At 40.1% G+C, this 22,093-nt stretch overlaps 1 long non-coding RNA gene and 5 other non-coding genes across 8 annotated transcripts in view; 1 reads left to right on the top strand and 5 right to left on the bottom strand.

Moving 5' to 3' along the window:
* The window catches only part of LOC102555506 (uncharacterized), a 29,333-nt gene extending 7,495 nt beyond the window's left edge, over positions 1-21,838 (bottom strand). The window contains exons 1-5 of one of the 3 annotated variants that reach the window (XR_010059185.1): positions 16,784-21,829; positions 16,105-16,464; positions 14,001-14,339; positions 12,818-13,053; positions 4,836-11,067 (exon numbers count right to left, since the gene is read on the bottom strand). This is a non-coding gene — a long non-coding RNA (uncharacterized LOC102555506). Of the gene's footprint in view, positions 1-4,068; positions 11,068-12,817; positions 13,054-14,000; positions 15,348-16,104 lie in introns of those variants that run through there. The other 2 variants (XR_596799.4, XR_001841994.3) reach the window with 2 other exon arrangements.
* Trnas-uga3 (transfer RNA serine (anticodon UGA) 3) lies at positions 3,582-3,663 on the bottom strand. Its single transcript has one exon. It is a non-coding gene; the product is annotated as a tRNA-Ser (tRNA).
* Trnas-aga9 (transfer RNA serine (anticodon AGA) 9) lies at positions 6,517-6,597 on the top strand. Its single transcript has one exon. It is a non-coding gene; the product is annotated as a tRNA-Ser (tRNA).
* On the bottom strand, positions 9,429-9,500 carry Trnam-cau8 (transfer RNA methionine (anticodon CAU) 8). The gene has a single exon. It is a non-coding gene; the product is annotated as a tRNA-Met (tRNA).
* On the bottom strand, positions 12,557-12,628 carry Trnaq-cug8 (transfer RNA glutamine (anticodon CUG) 8). The gene has a single exon. It is a non-coding gene; the product is annotated as a tRNA-Gln (tRNA).
* On the bottom strand, positions 16,003-16,084 carry Trnas-aga8 (transfer RNA serine (anticodon AGA) 8). Its single transcript has one exon. It is a non-coding gene; the product is annotated as a tRNA-Ser (tRNA).
* Positions 21,839-22,093: the final 255 nt, after the last annotated feature.

The raw sequence follows: 22,093 nt of genomic DNA, 5'->3' as shown, positions 1-22,093 counted from the left end.
TAACCATTCCTTTTTACCTGTGGAAATGGGGACATTTGATGAGCATGTCTCCATTAACTTTAGCTTGTCCTCACTCTAGACTGCCTCTCCATAGATGAGATTAAATGATAAACCCAATTTCAGATGTCTTCCAATTTGGAGCAGAGTCTCCTTCCCTTCAGCCTCTCCAAGTCATTTAATTAAAGTACACTCACCGTCTAGCCCCACAAGACACAAGTTTTTATTCCATTATCCGGTGTGCACTCTTGTTATGAATAAATCATTGTTGGCATGAAAGCATCAACGCTCTCTACACAGTTACTTTCTGTTCTGGAGTTCAGATGCAGGTGTTGGGTTTGCTATGTTCCACAGTTCATGGGACCATTTTCAGTCCATGTAAAAAAATCCCTGACTAGCCTCATTCAGCATGCAACCTAGGCAGACCTTGCGATTGAAGGGATCATCCTGCTCTAACTTCCAAGTACTGAATCATAGATGTGCACACCATCACTACTTGCTCTTAACTGGTTCCTCTTTATTCTCACAATGGACTATCTCTAATCTGTTTCAAAGTCTGTATGAAATATATTTGACGTTTCCATTTGTAACAGAATGTACTACTTCTTACAAAGCACATATTAATGTGACTTTTCTGTGATGATAATTTGTTATATGCTTCATTCTGCTCCTGCATTTACTTTCTCTTTTTTAATATTTATCCATAGGGTTAAATTTAGATACAATCCTTTTAAATACTGCATAATACTTTGGCACAAAATACATCCTGACTGCATACAAAATCCTTGAGTCTCCAAGTTTCCTTGAGTGTCTTATAGGACGGTCTCCTCTCTCTCAGAGCTGAATGACCTCCCCAGAACCAGAGTGATCATGTGTTATAATTTGATTGAACCAGAGTGGTCATGTGTTATAACTTGATTGAACCAGAGTGATCATGTGTTATAACTTGATTGAACCAGAGTGGTCATGTGTTATAACTTGATTGAACCAGAGTGATCATGTGTTATAACTTGCTCCCCACCTAGTTCTTTCATCTTCAGAGCCAAATAATTTTACAAAACACATTTTCTGGAGATCACACAACTTTAATTCCAGCACTCAAAGGGGAGAGGCAAGGCTACACAGTAAGATCACCTTTCAAAAGAAAAAAAAAAAAAGCAAACCAACAATCTTCTAATATTGAGAGCTGCAGTCTCAGCTCTGCCATGGCAGTGTGACTGACGGCTTCTCACTCAATGATTGCTCTCACTCTCTCTTACCAGAAATTTGGAACCATCTTTATTTCCTCTGGACAAGAACTAAACTCATAAGCATCAGAAGTTCTTTGTTCTCAGGACACGGAGCTCAACTCAAGGTGATAGCTAGACCAAGTAGAAAGGGCTGAATCATCTCTCAATCTCCAGGAAGAGAACTGAGGTATTTTCTCCTAATGTAAAATTAGAATGAACTAATAATTCTTCCTTTTCCTTTTTTCCCTATAAGGTCTCACTGCCAGTCTAGAACTCACAGTATAGCCCAGGATGGACTTGAATTCACGTAATCCTTCTGCCTCAACTCCACCTCACACCCAAGTGCTATAATTGCAGGCACAGACCACTACAGCTTCTTTCCTTTCACTTTTTTCTCCTTTTTATCATGTGAATGGAGAAACTACAACTTCTCCATCTGCCTGGCAAAGATACTCTTTACTTACTTCCCCTTAAGTTGTGGAAAGAGTAGATTGTTTTCAGTGACAGATTCGAGGGGGCTGAGAAAGTCCAATGTCAGGGGACTCTTTGTGGATCACAAAGCAGCTTGACAGGAAGCAGATGATTGACACCCTGGACTAATAATTGATATTTTCTAAATAAAGCACTGTCACCTCCAAAGATCCTATGGGCAGTACTATGAGCCCCACCCCAAACCTCTAGCTGCAGATCTGAATGGGACTGAGTGAGGGCTGCTGGTCGATAGCCTGAGCAGAAAAGACCCAGACGGCTTCCTAACATTGAAACTTAGAGCCCACTTAAAGGGCATTCAACTTCTGAACGTCCTCAGACGTATCTTTTTTTCTTGTTATGTTCACCTCTACAGCCCTCCTGACCTGTGAAATGAGTTATAGTGTATAGATATACAAACCAGAAAGCACAGGGAGCCTTTGGAATTGTAGTTTGTGGCTGCTGTGCTATACTGTCCCTGGGGAGACATGGACAAAGGTCTACTTACCACAGCACGGGGGGACAGCTCTGGAAACCTGGGAACCTGGGACTGGTTGTATGATTTGGAAGTAGCTATCAGGCTCTACAAGAGCCTCTGTTAAACAGCTCTGCCATCTCTGCTCCTTTCAGACAGCTTGGCGGGTCTGCTTTCTCCCAGGCCTGTCTGAGACTCTTCTAGGCAACTCAGCTTACCTGAGAATTTCTTTCAGTAAGTCTTTTTTTTTCTTTTCTTTTTTTTCTTTTTTTCGGAGCTGGGGACCGAACCCCAGGGCCTTGCGCTTCCTAGGCAAGCGCTCTACCACTGAGCTAAATCCCCAACCCCTCTTTCAGTAAGTCTTACTTAAATTTATAACTATGCTTGAGAAGGACCTATCATATCTGGTCAGATCCAGGGACTTCCTAAGGTCTTCGAGAGGTTTACTTTCTGAGCCAATGACCTTCCCGGCTGAAAACTGAGATTTGAAATTCAGCATTTGAGGTACCCAATAAAGCTAACTTAGAGTCTTCTAATTCTATCTAGAAAACCTTAGTTTACCGCCACTGTGTGTCATTGACCAGTTTATTTAGAATGGAGAAATCTAGGCATGTGGTGCAGACCTGTAACCCTAACTCCTCTGAGGCAGGGGCAGAAGGCTTCAAGGTCAGTGTAGCAATTCAGCTCAGTAGTAGAGTACTTGCCTAGCATGCTTAAGACTCTAGGCTAAACCATCAGTGCTATTGTAGAGTTTATATGCCTTCTCAGTGAGAAATCATGCCAGTGCTTAGATATTAATAAAGCAAACTCTTAACAGTGCACAAGTGGTTGTGGCTCCAGAAACAGAGCAAGTCTCATACAGAAAGCTCTGTCCTCTTATATGGTTTTACAACCCCACGTTCCACTTTGAGCAATTAAGGATCTTACACAAAGACAGAAAACAAGGTTTGGTTGTTCACTGTTATCTAGAGACAGACCAGGACAGTTTTTTGCCAGGCAGCTGTTTACCAGGGTCATTCTGTCTGCCTGGTGGAATTACACTGATAAGAAAACTAGGACTTCACTTTTAAACTCTACTTTGTGTAATTTAATATTCTTAATCATATTCAATAGATTCTACTTTATAACATCAATGTTCTCTGTTTTTAACCACATCGGTAGCAGAAGGAGATAATATGAAATTCAGGTCTTTAAAGTTAAGGTCACCTTAAAGGAATTATACTGCTTTGGTCTGCCAAATGTTGCTATTAGTAATGTTAAATGAACATTACTGTTAACATTAATGGAACATGAGTGAGAAGTTTCATAGCTGTTCTAAGCCAAAGACAAAGAATTAACGAAGTAAGCACAACTTCCAAGTCCGCGTAGAATGATGAAGAGTGTAGTTTTATTCATTTGGTGCTTGATAAAACCGTAGTCGGCAGGACTCGAACCTGCGCGGGGAAACCCCAATGGATTTCAAGTCCATCGCCTTAACCACTCGGCCACGACTACCTCCTTCTTATATGTTTCTGAAGTGTTAAGTAATAGAGAAAGCTTCCAAAGCGCTCTAGTAGTAAAGAATTTCTTAGTATACTTAGAAAAACAACAAAAGACCCCGCAGATTCCATTGCAAGAGAATGAAGGTCCCCCGAAAGCTGAACCCCTCGCTACTGACACATTCTCTGGAATCCGCAGAGAGGGTCTACAGTTCCAAGTCCACTCAAAGTAGCTTTAGGTTAGATCTGCCAAACGCAAGGAACTAGGGGAACTAAGAAGGATGAGGGAGAGACGGACAGAATCATTTTTAAAGTTGAGCTCTAAACCTACAATCCCCCCTGCCTTTAGTCTGCAGAGGGAATGCGGTGCTAGGAAGAAGGGGCGACTTGTGTTCTCAGATCTCCTGAAGTATTTACTCACTGTAGCTAAGACTACGTCCTCAGAGCCTGGATTCCGATGGAGGAAGGAACTTCGTGTAGAATTTCCGAGGATTTTGACTGTGAGCTCACTTCTCTGTCTTACCTAAGGACAAATGATTAAAGAAAGACATGAAAACTTCAACAAGTCAAGTGAAATGAATAGGGCTGACTTCTTATATGTCGGAGACTTGGGCGGTGGTTAGAATGATCATATGAAAAACTGGTATAATTTATTTTACCTCTCTTCACCGACAAGTTAGAAATTTGTATCCTGTGCTTCATCTCGTAATTTCGCGAAATGAAGGTGGTTCTCTAGAATATATGTTTAAACAGTAAACTAAGAGAAGTAACCTCCGTGACACACAGCACAGGGAAGCTTTCCTCACCTCTTGCTCCCCACCCCGTGACGGCCCCCCACTTTTTTTGTTTTTGTTTTTGTTTTTGTTCCTTTATTGTTCAGGTTTCAGGATAGGTTTGACTATAGCAGTCTGGCCTTGACTTTGTTATGAGTTCGTCTGTTCTTCAACTGTATGTCAGGGTCTTCAGAAGCCAGAAAAGGTTGTTGGATTTCGTTGCTGCGGCTGAGGTTATAGGTCGGTAAGAGCCACTGGCTTGGATGCTGGAAACCAATCTCAGATCCTCTGGAAGAGCTAAACCATCTATCTCTCCAACCTCCTTAATCTGGCTTATTTTTGAAGACTCCGGATTGTTGGACTTTTATGGGGAGACGGGGGTTAGGAGGATGGAGATAGAAGACAGTTCTATGAATTCTCTCTCTCTCTCTCTCTCTCTCTCTCTCTCTCTCTCTCTCTGTGTGTGTGTGTGTGTGTGTGTGTGTGTGTGTGTGTGTGTGTGTGTGTGTGTGTTTGTAGGCGTTGAACCTAGAGCCAAAGGAGGCGAATTGGTCACTAGTTAAGTTTTGGAGAGTTACATTACTTGAATTCTACTTGATAATTAGTCTTGCATATATATGCAGAAAAAGAAAGTTCAAAAATATATGGGGTATCCTTAAATCAAATTGTTGTCAGCCCTTTAATTATACAATAATAAAACATGCCCAGGAAATGTTATGATTCTATGTGCTGGGAGTGTAGTTCGTTGGCAGAGCACACCTAACATATGTGAAGCCCTGAGTGAGATCCATGTATGTATGACACTGGCATATTTTGCATGTATTCATTCAGACATCAAATGATACATTATTTCTATTCATGGTGTGATATTCCCAGCCAATAGTGTGTTGCACAGTTGAATTAGCTATGCATATAGAAACGAAAATTATTTTACCTTGAATCACACCCAATTTCCAGAATAAATATAGGAATCTTTTTACAGAAATCCAATCAAAAACGAACATTATTTTTAAAAGCACTTTTAGTAGTTTCAATTAAAATTTACAGAACAAACTCTGGTTAACTCTTTCTGTTTTCTCAACTGTCTGTAACTTAACAAGCATTTGTTGCCCATAGACTGCAAACTGTATCTTTTGCAAGTGGGTAGGGGACATAAACAGTTAATAGTCTTGGCCTGTTATTTGATATTTCCCTGAAGCATATTCCATATTTGCAATTACTCAAATTATAAAAAGCAACAGAGGGGAATGGAGGTCCAGCTTGTGATGCACAACATATGACACAGGTGTCCCCTTTAAAGATTTGATTACCAGTTTAGTTCCGTAAGTATCTGAGGAAAATGTGTAACTCTCCGTGTTTAACCAACCAGAAATGTTGCTGAAGGCACAGACAGTATCCAGGAGCATAAGCAGTAGATACTGCAGAAAGCTAATTCCCCAGTGCCATGTGAACATGGGCTCTTCTCCCTGCCCCTGCCCCCTTGATTAAGACATAAGATTAAGTGACGTCAAAGATTTAAAAGGAGTTATTTTGCAAAATTCAAAGTACATTTTAGTAGCCAGAATTATTTGGTTAAACTGCATCCAGCTGTTCACCTCATCTCAGCAATGTAGACTTATATTTCATTTATTTATTTATGTATGTATGTATGTATGTATGTATGTATGTATGTATGTATGTATTTAGTTTCAGAACTTTTGTAAGTTGGGTTTCCAAAACTTAGATATAATGTTCCGCACTCCCAAAGGATAGCCATTCAGGTTTTCTGAATTGTTTCCATAATTCACAATTCTTTAGATTATACCCCAGTGGTTGGATGTACCACAAGGATTCCCAGTATAGAATCTGACAAAATAGAAAAGCTAGTCTCTGAAAATATCTCTTTTTACCAGAACACCAAGGGTCTTCCCTGCTTTGAGGATGAAGGGCTGCTGCATATCAGTCTGCCACTAAATAATTATTTCTATTTAGGAGATCTCAAGTAGTTGAAGGAGTGGTGTGGGAGATAACAAATGCATCTCTAGTAGAAAAGTTCACCTTTAGAAAAACCAAATCTAAGCCAGGTTACTTATCCTAAATACATAGGTTACTTCCATGTAGTCATGGCCGAGTGGTTAAGGCGATGGATTAGAAATCCATTGGGGTCTCCCGCGCAGGTTCGAATCCTGCTGACTACGACAATCTTATTAAAGGACTGTAATAACCATGATTAACATATTCTTTATGGGGCTTGCTTTCACAACACCAAACAACTCATTACTACCTGAAAGAAATATAAGACTGTTAAAAACAATAGTTCATAGGCTGGGAGGTTTCATTTTCCTGTCGATGATGATAGTAATGTCTAAAGGTTTTATTATTTTGGTTCGAGACAGGTTCTCACACTCTTAGACTGACTTCAATTCACTCTGTGGCCTTGGATGTCTGATCCTCCCACCTCTGTTTCCCTAATGCTGCCTTAATTATCAGCCTTAACTACTGGTGGTATTTTTTGTTTTGCTTTGTTTACTGTTTTATCTTTGGCTATTTGTTTTCTAATTTCTTCTATTGGGATCATAGGTCATCTGTGCTTAGCTTTTCCTCTTATTTATATATTTAAATTAACACATCCATTTCAATACAGCTGAGCAAAGTTGAACAAAAAGTTCCGGAAGCATTAGCCGCAATGTCATTTTTTAAAAGACTTATTGTTATTCTTCGGGTATATGGGTGTTTTGCTACATGTATGTATATGCACCACCTGCTTTTAGTCCCCACAGAGGCTACAAGATGGCAACTGATCCCCTGGGTCAGGACTTACAGTCAAATGTAATCTTTCCAGTCCCAATACCATTCGTTTACAGTAAAATTTGAATTTCCAGAAAAATGGTGATGGTGTACGATATGAAAGGAAAATTGAAACGTGTTCATCCATTATCTTCCATGTCTTGGTATTTGTTTTTTTTTCTCAACTTTTTTGTTTGTTTATTTGTTTTGTGAGATAGGATCTTTTGTAGCCTTCAAACTCGATAATTAGCTGATGATGACCTTGAACTCCTGGTTGCCCTGCACTGAATTTCTGTAGTCCTCCTGCCTCTGCCTCCCAAGTTCTGGGATTACAGACATGCAGTACATGCAAAATTTCATATCTCGGTGGTATACTGTAGAGCTCTTTGTTGGAAAAACATGTTGAGTATTTGTTTTCTTTCTGTCTGGCTAGAAACAGCCAGACAGGGTGCCAGTAGTTCAGGGAGTCATAAAGTGATAGTCACACCAGAGTTTCCAAAATTAATGACCTGGGAGTGGGAGGAGTATTGCTGAGTAGCAGGAAAAGGGTCCAGAGGTTCAAGATCATCATACCCCATTACAGAATTAGCTGAAGGCTAGCCTGGGCTACTATAATGGAGTCAGGCCTGGTGCTACAGGCTTATTATTCTACTTGGGAGCCTGACTGAGAAGGTTTCAAATTTAAGGCTGTCTGAACTCCAGAGTACACCATAGGCAACTTTGTAAAACTTTTGCTCAAGATAAAAGTAAAACCTGGGCTGGAAAATAGTTCAGTGGGCAGAGCATTCACTCAGCAAGCACCAGGTTTGAGGCTCCATCTCCAAGACCACAAAATATAATGGTCACTTGTATAAGAAGAGCTGTTAATAAAGACTGAAAGTTGTTAGAGGACCTTTTCATGGTGCGGTTTCAAATGGGGAAGTCTTCCTTTAGTCCTGAGTTTCCTCTGAACTGGATAAAGTTAATTTCACAGACTGTTTCTGTGCAGGAAAATCAGTCTTCTGTTGTGTTCTGAGTTGTGCAGGTCGATCGCTCTAGAATGTAATCAGGTTCTGGGGCAGCAGAGAGATCCAGCCTTAATCTGAACTGAACTTCGGCTGCCACTCAACAGTATATTTATTGATTATTACACAAAAGTTGTTTTTTAGGTACAAGTTCCTCATACCAAAGCTCCCAATCTAATCTATATGTTTCATGAAGGAAACTGTCACACCTCTGCAACTTTAGTCCTTAATGTACACTGTTCCCAGTACTCAATAATGCAGGAGATTCTAAGTGTTCCACGACCATCTTGTGGCCACAGTCATGCCAAGGCTGTGAAGCTCCTTCAGAAAAACAACTGTATAGAGAACAGATTACAATCACTGTTTTCTACAATGATTTCTACAAGGTACTTAAAGAAAACAGCTATTCATTTGGATGTTTACCTCAGATACAGTGAAAAGCAACTATTTCATTCTAATGTATATCTGAGATACAATGAACTGCACTATCGTCTTCTTCAGCTGCACAAGGGCCATGAAATCCCCTCCACCTCTCTTCTGCATTCAGTTGCTCCCGAATCTCACTTCTTTCTTCTGCACATTCCCTTCATTTTCTCCCTTCTGTGCACCTGCTCACAGGGCTTTGCATTCTTTCCCCTTCTTTGATTTTTGTCTTGTCCTTTTCTCCCCTTATAATCTCTCATTCAAGCCCCCTTCTCCTCATCTTTCTTTCCTCTAAGGCCAAGCAGACTCTCACTACCAGATCTCTGCCCAGTCCACACCTAGAGACACGGAGCACCTATCTAGATAGAAGTGCTTTCCCTCCTTGTTGTCTTGAACTCATTCCATAAAAACACTAAAACTAGGACACTGACGCAGGATTGTCTTGAGTTCAAGGCTATCCTGGACTGAAATGCTTGATAACAAACATCACCACTGAAAGGCAAACACAACTTGGTGGTTGATGTAATAAGGGGTTCCATCAATCAAAGATGTAACAAGGGGTTGGGGATTTAGCTCAGTGGTAGAGTGCTTGCGCTTGCCTAGCAAGCGCAAGGCCCTGGGTTCGGTCCCCAGCTCCGAAAAAAAGAAAAAAGAAGAAGAAAAAAAAAAGAATCTTAAAAAAGATGTAACAAACATCAGCATTTCTATGGAGCAAAGACCTCGGAACTTATACTGTGATCTCAGAATTTTTACTGCGATAAAGTCATGGAAACTCTGAGAGCGAACACTGTTGTAAGAAAAGAGAAATAATTTCATAGCAGAGGATGGTTTCGATCCATCGACCTCTGGGTTATGGGCCCAGCACGCTTCCGCTGCGCCACTCTGCTATTGTGCAAGGGTTTTCTGAAGTTTATGTATAGTTTCTTCAACAGTCGATTCTGTTTTGCTTTAATTCAGTAATTTAGTTTGTCTTTAGTAAATCATTTTTTCACCGTCTTCATACTTTTTAAATTTAGGTTTTGTGATTCACGCCTGCCCGAGATTGCCAATGGGCTCTTCCTGGTTGGAAATCAAGAGCGCGAAGGCTAGATCAAGAATTACTTCCCTGGATTTTGGATTTAGGTTTTCTAAAGTGGTTATCAGCACTCCTCTTTTTGCTCAGGAATGTTGGCTCTCCAGGGAAAGAGTCCTGCAAAGTCTTTCAAATTTTAAACAGTCGCGTCCTTTCCACCAAAGCCACCTCCTCTGGACTGCCGCCTCCTCCTTCTGCAGACACCATTCCCCTCTGTCCTCCGGTGGCCTATTCCCATCAATTGGACACATTTACTACATGTACATACAAGCGCTTCAGCTGAGTCGGTTGGTTCCGGCAAGTAATCTATGTACTCAGAGGCTGAGGTAGGATTGCCTTGAGTCTCAAGCCAGGGTAGTGTACAGAGTAAGACCCTTATGCAAGAGAGAAACAAATGTTTAAATAAATACGTAACCAACAAATGGGATCCATGTCACCATTTAAAGAATCCCTAATATGCAAGAGAAAATAAACTCTACACTAATGATTTAATTATTTATTACCATTCTGGGGATTTGGATCTTTTAGTTTTTCAGTCACCTGGTAGCAAAAAGTATTTACCTTGTAGAATTTACATCTGACACTCCTTACTTGTATTACAAACAGGTTAAGTAAGATTCTAGATCTCCTCTGTAAGAGGGTGATTCCCTGAGCTTCTTCCTGGGAGAGACACAATCCCAGCACCACACTGGGTAAAGAAGGGTGGACCTTAGCATGAGGTTTTTGTTTATAATTGGTCACCTTTCTTTTTTTTTCTTCCTTTCGTTTCTCCTCCCCCCCCCCATCCCAGAAGTTTTCCAAACTTCAGAACATTTTGAATCTAGTTAAGATTTTGTAAATTCTGAATCCTAAATGGATTACTAGTCTATCACCTTAACTGCTCAATCACAACTACACAAATTAAATAAAGTAGCTGTCGTTAAATGTAGATTCCCTTTCAAGGTTTAATCAAGAACTAGAATGTTTACAGACAGCATTCTCTACTTCTTGTTCTTAAGATGCTCTAAACCAGCAGCTACATTGTATCCTCAGGACCAGACTCCAGCAGCCACATTGTATGCTCAGGACCACACTCTTTACCTTGTGGAGCTACTAAAATGAAGCCAGCTAGACAAGTGTGGTAGCCCAAGCTGGCCATCCCAGTTCTTGAGAGATGGAAGCAGGTATATTGGCAAGAGAAAGGAAAGTAGGAGTTCCTAAATGAAACCAACCAACAAGTGAAACAAAAAGAAAAATCCCTTTACCAATAGATTTTTTTAATTTATTTTATTCTATGTATGAGTTACACTGTAGCTGTCTTCACATACACGAGAAGAGGGAATCGGATTCCATTACAGATGGTCATGAGCCACCATGTGGTTGCTGGGAGTTGAACTCAGGACCTATGGAAGAGAAGTCAGTGCTCTTAACCGCTGAGCCATCTCTCCAGCCCTTACCAATAGATTAATAACAATAATAAATACTATTTTTAGAATACATTTTTTCAGATTTTAAAAATTGTTGCTATTTCAGTTACTGTTAAACCCGACTCTGTTGAAGGTGAGACCCATGAGTGAGGGGCTTTCTATTTTGACTTTGCTGGCTAGGATCTCTTCATCCTACCTGTTAAGGCCTAGGTAAAATATTAGGGCCTAGATAACTGTTACCTGGCTAGCCTGCCATTTTGTTCTGTTACTAATAGTATAAGAAAACTGTCTCATATGATGCTTCTGCTTTTACTAGGAAACTTTCTCATTCCAAGTTGATTACACATTCTGTTGTGCTCTGTGCCTTGGAAACCAGTCATGAGAGAAGTTAGTAGAACTGCTTTGTATAGTTACCCACAAAAAGGTTGGCACCTCCTAAACCTGTGTATAAGCTTTGATGGTAATTACTTTTATAAGCTGCCCCTGGGATGGAGCCCAACATAAGCAAGACACCTGTACCAATATAAGAAACTATTTAAAATAAGATTTCTCTGTTGATTAGGGGTTGAGTAAAGTTTAATTTCCTAAGACCTCCCTGAGAACTGAGCAGAAGGAAACATGTGAGCAACCATCCTGGTTGGCAAGTTCAGACTTGAATGGTAAACAAGTCCCATCACCGTTGACAAGTTAAGATATGGATGTTAGGCTCAGCATTTTGGGTCCTGAGGTGAATCCACTTAATTCCACCATTCAACAAATCAAGGGAAACGCTCAACTCAGTCCAGAATTACTACAAGTCTCAGACTGTCTCTTAGGATGAAATCAGTCAATGTGTTCATTACTAGATGGATGAATAAAGGAAATATGGTGCAGAAACACAGTGAAGTTTAATTTATACAATAAATAAACAGGGAATCTTGACTATTGCAGAAAACAAAACTGTAGAAGTTTTAAGAGAAATAACCCATACTCAGAATGACAAAACAGAAATAAAACACAATCTAGTTTTAAATGTGTCCAGGTTTATGAGTGTGTGTGTGTGTGTGTGTGTGTGTGTGTGTGTGTGTGTGTTTATGTCATGATATCAAAGTAGAGAGGGGACCATGGGAGAAAGTAGAGATCTTAGAGGGTAGGTAATAGAATACATGACATGAAAGAAGCAGGAAAGAAGCAGGTGGGTATGTGAAGGAAAGGAGGGATGAGGAAGAGGGATAAATAAGAACAAAGTATAATGAATGGTAGTATAATTTATGAACATTACTTAATGAAATTGATTATTTCATATACTAACTTTGAACATTAACTCAAGGCCCCCAAATTGCATATGTGTGTGTGGGGTAAGCAGTGGAAGCAGTGGGAACCAGCATGTAGAAGAAACAATTCTGTTAGAATTTATAGGGTTAGAGTTTATAACCCGGAATATTTTGTAATTTTTAAATATATTACATAAAGGGAAAAACAAACTAGGTTCCACCGAGATTTGAACTCGGATCACTGGATTCAGAGTCCAGAGTGCTAACCATTACACCATGGAACCCCACGACTTTATGGCCTGAGCTGCTAACTGATGAGGTATATATATTTGCATTGCAGAATTCAGCTTCTTAAGATTCTTAAACTTCCATTTTAGATTTTGTGTTGCTGTGGCACACCTTCCTTTCCAGTTGTGCACTGGGCTTTTCCTGCAAAGTGGAATTGTGAATCGCTCTAGACAGGAAAGACCGACCTGCGTCCCTAGTCTCCACCGCCTCCGGTCTTCCTCCACTGCTCTGCGGACCCAGCAGGACATAGACGGCTTCATCTCAATGTCTGAGACTGCGTGGTGGTCTTTGAGGGTTCCGGAATCTTTGTCTAGTCCCCAATTGAAGGGACAATTGTGGGAGTGTACTTTCATTAAGTACGATCTGTGCACGACTTCTTAGGGTACGGAGATGTCCTTGGAAGGTTCCACCTCTTGGCAAGCTAAGAGTAAACACAATAGAAAGCTCCGATATACAAGTTAGGTGGCACACGTCTGCATGCAGGAGGGTAGTTCAAGATCAGCGAGGCCTAAAGAAAGTTTGACTAAGTGTGTATATCTAGTTCTCTCTGATAAAGCTTGGACTTACTTTTCTGACATTTAACTATGTTTTAATTTTCACTTTCTACAAGGATCAAGGGAGCACCCTATCATGCTTTGACATTCTCTTTTGGAAAATCCACTGAAAAAGTTTGTCTTTCATGGTAATTATGTCTTTTTTTAAAAAAAATTATTTATTTTATGTGAATACACTGTAGCTGTCAGACACATCAGAAGAGGACATCGGATCTCAGATGGTTGTGAGCCACCATGTGGTTGCTGGGAATTGGACTCAGGACCTCTGAAGTGCAGTCAGTGCTCTTAACCGATGAGCCCTAATTATATTTTCTTATTAATTAATCTCTCTAGCCCTAATTATATTTTTTATTCATTTACTTTTTTAAAAAATATATTTCTGTGCCTGCATGTGTATCTCTTGGCACAAATTTTGTTTAGCATACGTAGTGCAATCAATTCTCCAGCACATCTGCAATCTCTTAATGGTCTTTAACAGTGAGAAAATCTACTGATGCCAGTGAAACATTGACATCTTTGCATGGAAATAGTAATTCACAATTCCTGTGCTTTGGAAATGTTGTATAGATAAAGTCGCGGTAGAATTGTATCCAGGTTGCCTTTAAGAGGCATCACTGTGTTACTTGTCATCATTCCAAGTTCATCCCACCTCAGTTTGACTTTGCTGTGATTAATATATTTCTATGCTGACAGTCAGTTGAAACACTCATGAAATACATGAATTTCAGCTTCTTAGTGCAAGGCAGACCATGTGTTTTAAATCAAGGGACTGTATGAGTAGTTCCACTATAGAATGCATTTATTTTCCCCTTACCTGTGGATTTTCCTGAGTAGAAACCACACAGTATTGATCCCTACGGCTTTATGGTAGTTGTTTTCCATTCCGAAAGCTTTTTTTCATTTTTTTTAAATGTACATTTACAAGTGCTTTGCTGGAGACTTCGGGTATTAGAGAACTTGATCAGGTCACCAAGGCCGCTGCATAAATCACACTTGGGTCACACGGTTGTCTTAACTTCAGGTTTGGGGCCTAAAACGCACAGCTTTACATTGTCGGTTCTCACTGTAAACACGAGGCAAGTATCAGACACCTGGTTCTTAACTTCCAAGGTGTTTTCCATTTGAACCTAGATTCCTCTTGTGCTCAGGAAAGCTGTAGTTGTACAAAGATTCACGGTTAAAAGTTTGGCCAAATACTCCCCATAGGGGAATCGAGCCCCAGCCTCCCGCGTGGCAGGCGGGGAATACTCATCACTATACTAACGAGGAGAGCAACAGATATTGCTACTTGTTTATGCCTAATGAAGTTAAATATGGCTATTCTACCAGTATTCTATGTTATTGGAAAGAATAAATCAAAGTTGAAAATATATTTCTAAATATCCCTATGATGTAAAATTCTAGCCTGGGCAAAAGGCTAGGTTTAGTCAAGAATTCCACACGAATTATTTACTTGTTTTTTGTCCTACTGTAATTCAGATATCATAACCAGCCTGAATCAGTAAAAATGTAACTTCAATGTGTAGGAATCGAATCTGCTGCTGAAAAAGCCCAATAACCCAGAGTCCATCACTTTAATTACCTGGCCACAAACACAAAACTTCAGACACTTTTATTGTTACATGATAGAGATGAAGGAGCACAAATCATTTTCAACTGTTGTCTAAACTACAAGGTCAGAGTCATACAATTATTTTAGGGTAAAAGATGATTTGATTATAAAAACACACCCCTCCTTCACTCCAACACACACACACACACACACACACACACACACACTCACACACACACACACACACTCAAGATTTAAGACCTCCACGCCAACGGAACAGCATAAAGCAGTGAAATCAAAGCCTGGTACGGTTTTGAATTCCTGAGGCTAAACTCAGAATAGTATCTGGAGTTCAAGACTAGCTTGGGCTGCAAAACAAGCTTGCTAGAGTTACACTTAAATATCTGCTTTTAAAGATTTTCCTTTTTATTTTTAATTATTCGTACGCATGTATGTACCACGGAGGAGTTGTGACATCAGTGCAGTTGCCCACGATGTTCGGAACACAACATTGGATTCCCCTGGAATTGGAGTTAGAGGCTTTTGCAAGCCCTCCAATGAAGGTTCTGGAAACTTAAGTCAGGTTGTCGCTCCAGCCCTGAATATCTTCTTTAAAAACAAAACACAAACAAGGTGGCACACACCTTTAATCCCAGCACTTGGGAGACAAATGGAGATGGGGGCTTATTTCTGTGACCACGAGACCAGCCTGGTCTACATAGTATTTTTACCATCTAATTTTTCCCTCAACAGGCACTTTGGTTTTAATATATTATTTTATCTTCCCTGTTCTTTGGAAGGAAGGAAGGGTCCCAGGTAAGGTGTTGGATACATTCCTTCACTGTACATTCTCTCTCAGATCTGCCTGAGTATTGGCTGACTGACTTGGTTAGATAGCTTTCGGTTAACGCCGTGGTGCTTAGATCAGACTTTTAAATAGGGCGTCTTAGGGTGGAGTCATTGCAAGCATAGCCTTGAGAAAGAAATCGCAAGGACTTTAGTTTTGTTGAGTTATCTTTATGTCCTCTTAGAATAGAAACTTAGAGGTAGACAGAGACGTTTCCCTCAGAGTAAAGTTTTGTTGTTGTTGTTGGGTTTTGGGGGAGGGGGGCAAAATAAAGCAAAATCGAACATCAAGAACTAACTGGACAAAATATCGCCACTTTGGTAATGCAATGCAATCTCTCAAACGCGTAAGGAAACCCTTCCATGGTTTGGAATATAGCTTCAACTCCTATATAACGTAGGTGCCAAAGAAAACACCCGTAGTCAGCAGGATTCGAACCTGCGCGGGGAAATCCCAATGGATTTCTAGCCCATCGCCTTAACCACTTGGCCACGACTACAAAACATAATAAGCACTCACTTGACGGAGTTTCGAGGCAGATGATTTGTGCAAACTCCGGTGTCGCTTTGTCAAGAGAGGTAGACTGCAGGTTACGGAGTTGAGGGGAGGAGTCTCGCAAGTTCCTAGCAGCAGAACACAGAAGCAAGAACCTCTGCCTCACCCGCAGACACCCAGAGGGTGTCGCCAGGTGTTCTGCCACCAGTCACACGCATCCTGACCATGAGAGGAACTTCTTCCGTGGATTTGTGGATACAGGAGCTGATGTTAGTACACTTTCCCAAAAGTCGTGGAATCCAGATTGGCCACTTCAGAAGGTTTAAACACATTTAGAGGATTTGGTAAATTATCATGAATAAGACAAAGTGTCCAATGGAATACCTGTGTGGGACCAGAAGGGCAAACAGGGAAGTTGAGATCTTATGCGGCTGCAATACCCATGAACTTATGGGGAAGAGATCTTTTACAATAATGGGATACTCAAGTTAATATCCCTGCAATTCCAGGGATATTAAGTGAAGAAATTAGGGGCAATATGGTAGATCCTGGGGAAGATATTGATACTGGTGATGAAGAACAACCACAAGCTGTTCTCGTAACCCAAACCCAGGATAATACAAGGATTGAATTTCCACATTTATAAAAGGGGCGACTGCTGACATACCCACAGCCTTGCCCTTAAAATGGTTATCAAACTGACCTGAATAGCAAGAGCAGGGGTCCATAACAAAAGAAAAATGGCAGGCCCTTCAACAACTGATACAAGAGTAGCTGGAATTTCTGCGTTTATTGTAAAAAAAAAAAGAAAAAGAAAAAGAAATCAAGAAATTGAGGATGATAATGGAAAAATACAAAGAGGAGATTCACTTAGTTACTTGGGTTAAATAAAATCAGTCAACAAAAATTTGATAACAAAAGATACAGATCCATAGAGACCAATTTCGAACACAATGATTTTCAAAAATTAATGGAAGATATTAACAGGCTGAGGCCTACAATTGGATTAAGTATATATGAGTTAAGTAATTTGTTTCAAACAATACAAGGAGATTCTACTTTAAACACTCCAAGATGTCTAACAGATGAAGCAGAAAAAGAATTAACTCTTGTAGAACAAAGATTGCAAGAGGCATATGTAGATCGACTTGATCCTAAACTTTATTGAATTCTGGTCATTCACCTACTGGGCTCATCATGCAAAGGGAAGAAAATATTATGGAATGTATTTTCTTAGCTCATAAACAAAGTACAAATTGAAGACATATCCAGAAAAGATTTCTGGATTGATTATAAAAGGTTGAATAAGATTATGTCAGTTGTCAGGAACACCTCCAGCCAAAATTGTAGTACCTCTTATAGATGCTGAGATTATGTCATTATTGGTGATCAATGAAGATTGGCAAAGAGATTATAGCAACTATGTGAGTGAAAATAATAATAAATAACTGAAAGACAAACAAACAGTTTATAAAAAGATCTAACTGGATTCTTCCACTTATTCTAAAGAGAACCCCAATTCCCAGAGGCATAACTTATTATACTGATGCAAACAAGATGGGAATGGCAGGTCATAAGTCAGATAAAATAAGCACGGTGGTCAAAAGTCCATATCCATCGATTCAAAAATCAGAATTGTATGCTATCAGTATAGTAGTATTAGGTATTCTGAACCTCTTAACGTAATTACAGATTCTTTATATGCAGAAAGTTATTTTGCATATAGAGACTGCTGAATTTGTACCTGATGACTCAGTTAACTTTGGTATTTATACAATTGCAACAGGTTGTCAGACGTAGAAATTATCTATTATATATTACTCATATTCTGTCTCATACAGGTTTGCCTTGTCCATTAGCTCAAGGAAATGAGAAAATCGACCAGTTACTAATAGGAAATGTGTTAGAACTCTCAAATTCTTATGAAAACCATTATGTTAATGGGAAAGGTTTAAAGCAAAAATTTTCCATCCCTTGCCAACAAGCCAAAGAAATAATGAAAACATGTCCTACATGTTCTCCAAACAAACTCCCTTCTCTGCTGGTAGAAACCCTAGGGGTTCAAAAAGAAATGACATCTGGCAGAGGGATGTTTTCCATTCTCAGGATTTGTGTATACACTGAAAGACCACCGGGGTGGGGAAGACCCCCACTCAAATCTAGAGACGACGCAACCCCCAAGAACTCATGAGAAACCGATCTTGATGTAATAAACAGGAGGTGTATTTGAGGAACCAGAGCTCTGGGGATGACACGTATCTCACACAGGAGACAGAGGAGTCGACCCCGAGCCCAATTAGGGGAAGGTATTTATAGGGAAAATTACATAGGCAGTTGGCAACAGTCACACAAAGCAATTTCATTGGTTTGTAACTTGGGCTCAGTTCAACTCTAGGCCACCCTGCTTCTGGGGCAAGTTGACCCTAATTCTCGTTTTTCTCAGGACTGTTGAGTCAGGCCTTATCGAGGCCAGATGATTTGTGGTAGCTATAGTCAGGCTACATCCCCAAAACATGTTATGTTATTCTTTGCTGTGAGGTGCACTTGTCCTCACAGCAGGGTCAGTGGGGGCTAGTTTAAGATCTTTATTCTTTCAACACCATACCACTGGCATGAACTCAGAGTTTCAGTGGGGAACTGTTTTAAGTTCTAAAAAAGCTGATTGTATAATTACACACTTATTAGAAATAAAGGCAATTATGGAAATACTTAGACAAGTTAAAACCAGCCATGCTCTCACATATGTATCCAATAAGTTGAAGCAATTCTTTGCATATTACAATATAAAGCATGCTACTGGCATACCATGCAATCCCACAGGACAAGAAATTATAGAAAGAACCAATCCTACCTCAAAAGAGATGCTTATTAAACAAAAAGGGAAAATAAAAATCCCCCAGGGACAGACTAAATAATGCTGTGTTAACTCTAAATTTTCTTAATGTATGTGGAAAAGGAACAGCAGCTGGGTTATCAAAAAAACTGAGGAACGAGGCCAACCAATATACTCTAAGGGCATGTTGATGTTAGAATGGAAACCTACAATAGTTTTAAGATAGGGACGTAGTTATGCTTATGTATCTATGGGGAATGAAAAAGTGTGTTTACCAATGAAACTTACAAAAATTAAATTTGAGCAGAGGAAACCTCTTGTCATCTGAGACAGGAATGTCTTCACAAAGTAAATTGCCTAGGTGATTCACTCTCACAGACTGTCTCAGTTACTATTTCTCAAAAAAACAAACTTCAAAAGGGTTATTCCACTTGACTGTCACACAAGAACTAGAGGATGCACAGACTGGAGAGACAACAAGGAGACTGGATAAACTCAGAGACTGGTCAACAAATGCTACAGCTAGCTGTAGCTTCTTTCAAATTAACTATTTTCCCCACTTCAGCCCAAACAGGAATTCTTTGCCCCAATTTAGCAGGAAGAAATTATAAGAACCATCATCCAGATTCCTTAAATTGGAATGAATGGTTTTGGTCCTTTGACGCTAGTTATGGTTATCATATGGTTATTACCTATAGGGTAATAGGTTGTTTTGTTTAATTGATAGAAATTTCATGCTGTTTGGTTTATTATTGTATATTGATAGCAATTTAAGGTTGTTTTGTTAGACTATTGTCAGACTGTCTTGTACATAAGCTATTTGTTTAAAGTATGAGGTAAAGTTCTAGTTTTATGGTTCTTATAATTGTTTCTATTGTGTGTAGATTGTTAATGTTAGGGGAAAAGGACTTTTTTTTTTTTAAACAGAAAAAGGGATATGAAGTGGGAATTTCTGGTTTCCTTGGAGATTCAGTTGTGTCATGTGATGATTTTCTGGACCGTCTTATTAGAGGCTGTTTTGCTGAGTGGTATTTTTCTGGAAGCAGCCTGGAAGAGGGGCATGTAAGGTTTTGCTGGAGCAGATGCTTGAGAAGACATGCAATGTTTGGAAAGGGTATAAGTATAACCCAACAGACAGTGGATGATGCTCTGGCATTGCCTTCCTGCTTGACTAGTCTTCATGAGGGTTTGCTGATGCTGGTCTTCATTGACAATGCTGTGGCACTGGTTTTTCTTGCCTTCTTTGCTGATCATTATTTGTTGTGACTTCAAAGAGAGAAATGCACCAAAGAATTTCTCATGATATTCTGGTGGCTTCTTGCCAGTTCTGCAGACTCGGGATGATTGGCAGAGCCCTGTGGTTTCTTCTGGATGGAATTACCATTCCTGACTCAAGAATGGTGTCTATGTGTAGATGGAGCTACTGCTGCTGATTTGTGTGAACTGAACCGCTGATATCCTGACAAGGAAGACTGGAATTGCCCTACAGAACTATTTCTGAACAGGCCCACATCCCCCTTTGCTTTACTATCCTTTTCTTTCTATTACCTCTGGGGGGTGGTGGTCTACAAGGGAGGTTAAAGTGTTTAAGAACCCTTATTAAAGTAGGTTTTGAAAAATCTGAGCCTACATTAACCAACGTCGCCAAAGGTTTTTTTCTTTCTTTTCTTTTTTCTTTTTTTTTAAAGATAGAATCTTACTCTGTAACCCAGAGTGGCCCTCCCCACTTTGCTTCTGGAGTACTGTGATTACTAGCATAAATCCCTTCTCCATTTTCCATGTTAATCTCAGGCACAGTTGTCTTCCCAAAGCTTGAAACTGTGTTTTGTTTTGTTTTGTTTGTCTACTCCACTTGAGTCCTACTTTAAGTTTTTAAAGAAGGTTTGCTGGCAAAAGGGAAGGGAGGAGGGAGGAGAGGAGACAAGGAGACCCAGGACGAAAAACATGGGACTAATAGAGGAGAAGAGGGAAGCAGAAGAGGGATGAAAAGTAGTATGGTGATAAACTGATTAAAGATATTATTTTTCTCTGGAGACAAAACAAGTCTGACAAACCCCAGTGAGTTAATTAAGGAAGTGCACTCTGAAGGAGTGAGGGAGTATTAGAATTTGGAGAGCAGTCTGTTTGACAATCAAAGTTAACTATCAATAAGATAAACATCTTTTAAAAATAGAACACTTGCCTGGGACACTGCACCAGGTTGAGTCCTCAACACCCAAAGAAACCCGTGTTAAATTGTTGACGCAGGCAGAACAGAAGTTAGGGTTAAAAGGAATGCTGATTGGAAGCAGAGGGACAGACTGGCCAACATAGCAAGTTCCAGGCCAGGCAGGGCTACATAGTGAGACCCTGTTACAAACAACACAAAGAAAAGTCCTGTTAGGGTTAAAACCATGAAGTTAGGAGCATAAGGGATGAGAAACAAAGTGCTTGCCACTGACAATGAGACCTGCTAGAAGAAAGAACAGGGTCTGAGCTGTGTTGGAATTGCTGGCTTACCAGAAGCCCCATTTCCTTGAAGTATACTACCATTGCCCTTTAATTCATGTATTCTTGCTTCAATGCAGTTAATTGTAACAGAATAAGTTAAGAATGGCTTCTAAATTGCATGGACCTATTCCAGAAAGGAATTACCCCAGACCATCAGGTAGACAGAGAGCTAAATATGATAACCAAGAAAGATTGCAGCTGTGTCTCAGAAAGCTGTAATAGGAGTTAGTGCCATGCAGAACTGCAAGTTTACATGACTTGTAAACATAAACACAAAAAAAGCACAGTCTGAAAAAAAAAAAGCATAGTTTACCTGCCTGTAGACCCTGCTCTTTGGGGGACTGCACTTAAGACCATCAGAAAACATAGATATTTACATTCTGTCCCTCTCCCCCTCTCCCTTCTCCCCTCCCCCTCACCCCCCTCTCCCTCCCCCTCTCCTCTCTCCCTCTCTGTCTCTCTCTCTCAAAAGTTTTTCAGGCATGGTTTATTTCTGCATTCCTGGCTGTCCCAGAACTCACACCATAGATAGGCTGGCCTCAAACTCAGGTTTGCCTGCCTGCTAGGATTAAAGTGTGATTAAAGGCATGTGCCACCACCTCCTGGCTCTACATAAGAATTCTTGGGGCTGGGGATTTAGCTCAGTGGTAGAGCGCTTGCCTAGGAAGCACAAGGCCCTGGGTTCGGTCC

Source organism: Rattus norvegicus, chromosome 17 (assembly GCF_036323735.1).
Source record: "Rattus norvegicus strain BN/NHsdMcwi chromosome 17, GRCr8, whole genome shotgun sequence".
NCBI lineage: Eukaryota > Metazoa > Chordata > Mammalia > Rodentia > Muridae > Rattus > Rattus norvegicus.
The sequence above is the reverse complement of the archived record's forward strand: the minus strand, read 5'-3'. Positions and strand labels throughout refer to the sequence as shown.